The following is a 7,194-nucleotide window of genomic DNA, read 5'->3' on the forward strand; positions in this document are numbered from 1 at the left end:
AACAATAAATGTTTTTTTTATAAAATAAGATTGTTAAAAGGATTTCTGAAGGATTGTGTGACTGGAGTAATGATGCAAAAAATTCAGTTTGAAAGTCAGCTTTGATTGTTCCTAATAAACTGTTTAAAAACTGCACTCACAAGTGAATATTAAATTATGTTGTGGGATAATTTAAATATATTCTAAATAAACTACAAACATAAAATTATATACATTTATTTTGTCCTCACATTCTTTCTTGTAACTCATCCCTCTCAGTGACACAGCTAACTGAATGGCTCATTATGCAGCTCATTATGCAGGCCTTTGTCTTCTCAGGTGTGAATTCATGATAGTTGACGCCTACTCGCATATGACTTTTACCAACAAAAAGTGTCTTAGAAAATTTAAATCAATATATTGTTGTTTTCTGTAAGTGAGTAAACAAGATGATTTTCACATCATTTAGAAAAAAAAATTCTAGGCTACAAGCTCCAGTTCTCAAAAGTCCCGGGAACCAATGTTCTGGATCTTTAGTTTCACATGTGGCTGTTAACTTCCAGAAAGAAGGAGGAGCATACTGAGCATGTTCATGACTCCAGCTCATTCCTGATTGGATAAATCAGCAATTTTGCAACTGCCACACGTTGCAACTGTCCCCACTCTCCCCTGGCTATGTGATGAAGATGTGAGTATTTTTCATGTGCATCCATTTCTGTAACTGTGGAACTGGTGTTAAATATTTGGTGTATGCAATATTTACAGAAGCTGTCGATAATGAATGAATGAATACTTAATTCCTTTTGTAGGCCTATATACTCCGTTTTACTTAAGATCCTGAGCAAGATTAGTTGTTCATTGTGAGTTTGATAAAATGTTTAAGTTATAATTTGCTTATGGCAATTAAAAATGAAAAAACAAGCTAAAATGGGTAAATCTTCTGTACAGATTTTTGATTCTTCATTTTCTTTCCTGATATACTCCTAATTCGTGTTAAAACACACTAGACATGCTTATTCTGTGCATTTTTAGCACGTTTTGTGTGAACTCATATTTATTTTATCCATTAAAAGTGTGCAGTCACTTTAATTGAGCGTGAGCGGCGCAGCAAAAATAGACCTGGCGCCAAAACCATCGCTACAGCTCTTCTCACGCGCCTGCTGCCGGTGTGAATGCACTCATTGTTAACATGCACGGCGAAAAAAATATGCACTGCTCACACGCTGCTCATGCTTGCGGTGTGAAATCAGTGTCAGACTCACTCTGTGTGTGTGTGCGCGCCTTTTTGTGTGTGTGTCTGTTTTGCACTCTTGATGTTTTAGGTTCACCCCTTCACTGCCATGTGCTTTTTTTCCTGCATCATGGCAGATTTGTAGATTGTACCCCCAAAAAAATTGCTTGCGATTTTCATAATTTTTTTGATTTTCCATTAATTTCCTTTGGCAGACATTTTTCATTTCAACAAGAGTGAATGCTGCTATCTGAATCTTGGTGCTCACCAAATTAGCAGACCCCTGAAAGATGGCTCTCAGTCCTCTCCCAAAAAAACTCTGGTGCAGTTTGACTAAAATATGAACACAGACCAAAGACATCACAAAAGATATCACAAGATGTGACCAAGACGTTATCAAGAGCTTTTCTTAAAACACTTTAAAGTACTAAATCTGTTCTGTTTTAGTTCAGTTCATCAGAAGAGATCAGAGCCAATGAAGTTTAAGAGTAGAGATACACGGCCTACACACACACACACACACACACACACACAAACAAACAAACAAACAAACATTTTTTATATAAACAGTGTGAAGGAAATTATTATAAAGTGTTCTTTAAAGTTAATTTGATAAATGATAAATTAATAGTTGATTTGCTGAATATAGTAATTAAAAATGATTAACTTTAACCTCTCTCTGTTTTAGCTCAGTTCAGTGGAATAGAGCAGAACCAGAGACCAGCTGTGTTTCGATGAAGAGTGACTGGTCTATGATTCAGCCAATAATGTTTAAGAGTAGAGATACACGGCCTCTTCTTAGGTAAAACCGAGTTATATATATTTTTTTATAAAAATATTATTATATTATGGTATTTATTTGATCATGTAAGAAATTCTTCTTGTGATTTGTTTGTGGGCATTTTTTTTTTTATCTGAATGTAACACACACACACACACACACACAAACAAACAAACAATTTTTATATAAACAGTGTGAAGAAAATTATTATGAAGTGTTCTTTAAAGTTAATTTGACAAATGATAAATGAATAGTTGATTTGCTGAATATAGTAATTCAAATGATTAACTTTAACCTCTCTCTGTTTTAGCTCAGTTCAGTGGAATAGAGCAGAACCAGAGACCAGCTGTGTTTCTATGAAGAGTGACGTGTCTATGCATCAGCCAATAATGTTTAAGAGTGGAGAAACACGACCTGGACTCAGGTAAAACTGAGTTATAATTAATTTGCATAAAATATTATAGTATGGTATTCAATTCAATTCAGTTAATCTTTTATTGTCATTGTAAAGAGACATACAATGAAATTATAGACTTTCCAATGTATACAGCAAAGGAAAAATAGAAATGATAAATATAAAGTAAAGTGCACAGATGTTATTGTCATTAATCCATGCTCTTGAATATCAAGAATGTGTTGTAATGTGTTTTTTCATCTCAGAGTTCAGTAGGGTAACAGCTTTTGGATAAAAACTGTTCATGAATCTTGTGGTGCGTGTTTTAATGGACCTATAGCGTTTTCCAGAGGCTAGCAGTTCAAACAGGTGATGGGCGGGATGATGTGAATCTTTTAGAATGTTGTGTGTTTTCTTCAGGCAACGTGTAATGAATATGTCTTCCAGGGCAGGTAACTGTTGGTTTGTGATGTTCTCTGCAGTCTTTGTGTCATGACACGCACACAAACAGGTAGATCCAATTGCAGTGTTTTATTAAGGGTTATCCAAAATCATAATTCAGCCAGGCAAAGGTCACAATCCAGGTAAGCAGTCCAAAAACAAGAACCATGAACAACAGCAAGGAAACACGCAATACCAGGGTGACATTAAACAAGGACTCCGTAACAATGACAGAAACAACCAGGTATTTATAGACAGGTGCAAACAATGTAAGTGGGGACAGCTGAATACAATGAACAGTGATGAATACAGACAAGGCTTGTGGGAAATGTAGTACCTGAGGTGGGGTGACGATATGGGGAAGTGAGACCTCTAGTGGACACCCAGGGAACACAAACCAGACACTGTGACACTTTGTGACTCTCTGCAGAGCCTTTTTGTCAGCTGCAGAGCTGCTTCCATACCACACCAGCATGCCATGTGTGAGTACACTCTCAGTAGAACATCGACAGAATGTCACAAGAAGCTGCTGTGACAGGTTAATCTTCCTGAGCATTCTTAAAAAGTACAGTCGCCTTTGTGCCTTCTTGACTAGCGCCATGATGTATATTGTCCATGAGAGGTCCTCAGAGATGTGTGTTCCCAGGAATTTAAAGCTTGACACTCTCTTCACCTTCTCTCCATTAATGTACAATGGTGTATGAACATCCTGTTTCTTGATGAGTTATTTTGTTTTCTTGATGTTTAGAGACAGATTATTCTCTGTACACCACACCATTAACTTCTGTACATCCTCTCTGTAGGCATACTCATTGCCTCTGGTGATCAACCCCACCACAGTCGTATCATCAGCGAATTTGATGATGTTAGTATCATGACATGGTGTACAATCATGAGTATACAAAGAGTAGAGAAATGGACTCAGCACACAGCCTTGTGGGACTCCTGTGCTGAGTGTCAGAGTTGAGGAGTGATGTGAGCCCATCCGTACCGACTGTGGCCGCTGCGTTAAGAAGTCTTTAATCCACAGGCAGATGTTGTATTGTATGCCTAGGTGAGACATCTTGGAAAACAGTCTGCTAGGTATGATGGTATTAAATGCAGAACTGTAGTCCACAAACAGCAGTCGTGCATACGTTCCTTGATGTTCCAGGTGGCACAGTACAGTGTGGAGGGCAGTGGAGATGGCATCATCTGTCGACCTGTTGGCCCTATATGCATACTGGTGAGGTCCAAAGTAAGTGGAAGGGCAGCCTTGATGTAATGCAGGACCAGCCACTCCAGACATTACGTGATTACAGGTGTCAGTGCAATGGGCCTATAATCATTGAGGGATGTTATGACGCGCCCTGGGATGCCATCTGGACCAGCCGCTTTCCGTATGTTGATTTTGCGGAGAGTGTGTATCACTTCAGTAGGCTGGATGATTAGTACCTGGCTGTTTGTGGCAGAAACTGGTTCAATAGTAGTCTCTATCCTCTCCACTTCGAAGCATCCGAAGTACTGGTTGAGCTGCCACGCTTGTAGGGCACTGCTGTTAGTCGGACTGCTATCTGGATGGGCCCACTGTTGTTTACTAATGGCAGGTAGCAAGTGGGCCAAAGCTGTTGTGATGTTAGCATTCGGAGGAATGTAAACAGCAATAATTACGGCAACGGTAAATTTTTGCGGCAGATAGAAGGGACGACATCTTACTGATAAAAACTCCAAGTCCGGGGAGCAGTGAGTGTCAGTTATTACAACGTTTGTGCACCAGTTGTTGTTAGTGTAAACACAAAGCCCCCCTCCTCTGTTCTTACCGGAGTCTGCGGTCCTATCGGCCCGGTGTGCTGTACGTCCTGCTAGCCGAATAGCCTCCTCTGGAATAGCTGGGTTGAGCCAAGTCTCAGTGATTACATAACTCAGCACTCCTGGATGGTTTTCTGAGTAGATGTAATAAGTTCCAGCTCCTCGATTTTATTGGTAAGAGGCTTGTGCGGTGCTCTGCATAGCCTAGCTCGTATCCCGGCTCTGCAGCCTCGCTTCTGCTTTCTCTCTCTCCGCCGCCTCCGTTGCTTTCTGGCTGGAAGAGTAATCCACGGAGACCCCAGTGGTCTGACAAGCTCCAGTGGTATATTATGTCTAGGATCTTCCTGGTTGAAAATGCAGCCCTCGGTTATTAATTAAATGATATACAGTTCATGACGACTGTATTTTACGTATATCTGTGCATGTGTGACACTCAATAAATAATAAACTACCAATAAACTATACAAACTATACAAAAAGTGCTGATACGCGGAGTGCTGAGCCGCAGCATGTTCATGCGCCGTCGCCATGTATGGCATTTATTTGATCATGAATTTTCTACAAGAAATCAAATAAAAGTGTATTTGCTACTATATATATATATATATATATATATATATATATATTATTTTTTTTTTATTTTTTTTTTTTTAAAGAGGACAACAAACCACGTTTATTTGAGATGCACCAGACCTAAAAGAATGATCGGACAGCCTAGGACAGAAAAAAAGTAAATGATCAAGGAGTGTGCAATATTTATTGTCTGCTATAATATCATGATTGTTGTTTTAATGACAAAAAAATAAAAAAAACACGTCTTGACAGTTTACAAGCCTTCAGTGCAGGATGAAACCTGTATTTATTTAATATATGATATGGAGGCATAAATGCCCTGTAACAGAGCATTGCAAGTGAATTGATTTTATACAACAGTTCAATAAACAAGATGTAAACTAAGGTTTAACAAAAGGTAATTCAGCCCGCACTAGAGGACTTTTTCTCCAATCTGACCCTCAAACTAAGCAGAAGAGATCAGAACCAGATTCCAACTGTTTTTCTATAAAAAGACACGTCTATGTATCAGTCAACAATGTTTGGAGATACACGGCCCGATCTCAGGTGTAGCATTTCTGTAAGAGATATGACTTAAGGATATGATACAGAATATTTAAGACACTGTGCTTATTATTTTACTTATGTAATAATGTGAAATTTTTATTTTACAGCAAAGAAGCCCCCAACACATTTAGATCAAATTTGCTGAAGAAGTTTGCATGTCTGTATGAGGGAACAATGACGCAGAGAAACCCAACACTGCTGAATGAGATCTACACAGAGCTCTACATCACAGAGAGTGAGAGTGGAGAGATCAGTAGTGAACATGAGGTGAGACAGATTGAGACACTATCCAGGAGAGCTGCAACAGAGGACACAGCCATCAAATGCAGAGACATCTTTAGAGCTTTACCTGGACAAGACAAAGCCATCAGAACTGTGCTGACAAAGGGAGTCGCTGGCATTGGAAAAACAGTCTCTGTGCAGAAGTTCATCCTGGACTGGGCTGAAGGTAAAGAGAATCAGGACGTCCAGCTCATATTTCCACTTCCTTTCAGAGAAATCAACTTGATGAAGGACAAAACACTCAGTCTTTCAGATCTTCTTAATTTCTTTTTCCCTGAAACTAAAGAAATGGAAATATCCAGTGATGAATATAAAGTGTTGTTCATCTTTGATGGTCTGGATGAGTGTCGTCTGTCTCTGAACTTTAAGAGCAAAGTGAAACTGTGTAATATATCTGAATCAGCCTCAGCAGACGTGCTGCTGATGAACCTCATTGTGGGGAATCTGCTTCCCTCTGCTCTGATCTGGATCACCTCCAGACCAGCAGCAGCTGATCTCGCTCCCCTCTGAGTGTGTCCATCGAGTGACAGAGGTACGAGGCTTCAATGAGCCACAGAAGGAGGAATACTTCAGGAAGAGGATCAGTGATCAGAGTCTGGCCGACAGGATCATCTCACACCTGAAGTCATCGAGGAGTCTCTTCATCATGTGCCACATCCCAGTCTTCTGCTGGATCTCAGCCGCTGTTCTGGAGAAGATGTGAGTCGAGCAGAGAGTGGAGAGATTCCCAAGACTCTCACTCAAATGTACACACACTTCCTGATCCTTCAGACCAACATCAAACATCAGAAGGACTATGAGAAGAAGGTGACAGATGAAGACATGATCCTCAAACTGGTGAAACTGGCTTTCCAGCAGCTTGTGAAAGGAAACCTGATCTTCTATGATGAAGACCTGAGAGAGTGTGGCATTGATGTGACAGAAGCATCAGTGTACTCAGGATTGTGTACTCAGATCTTCAGAGAGGAGTTGGGCCTGTATCAGGGGAAAGTCTTCTGCTTTGTTCATCTGAGCCTTCAGGAACATCTAGCAGCTCTATATGTGCATCTCTCCTTTACAATCAAGAGGAGAAATGTGTTTGACCAAACCCTACAGAGTCTGTTGCCTAAGATTTTTAACCAGAAGAAATATAATTCATTATCTGAGCTGCATCAGAGAGCTTTAAAAAAGGCCTTAAAG

At 39.8% G+C, this 7,194-nt stretch overlaps 1 pseudogene; it reads left to right on the forward strand.

Annotated features, from left to right (window-relative positions):
• The first annotated feature begins 659 nt into the window (after positions 1-659).
• Positions 660-6,603, forward strand: LOC122141025 (annotated as a pseudogene).
• The last annotated feature ends 591 nt before the right edge of the window (positions 6,604-7,194 follow it).

The sequence above is a fragment of the Cyprinus carpio genome, chromosome A4 (assembly GCF_018340385.1).
Source record: "Cyprinus carpio isolate SPL01 chromosome A4, ASM1834038v1, whole genome shotgun sequence".
In the NCBI taxonomy this organism is placed as follows: domain Eukaryota; kingdom Metazoa; phylum Chordata; class Actinopteri; order Cypriniformes; family Cyprinidae; genus Cyprinus; species Cyprinus carpio.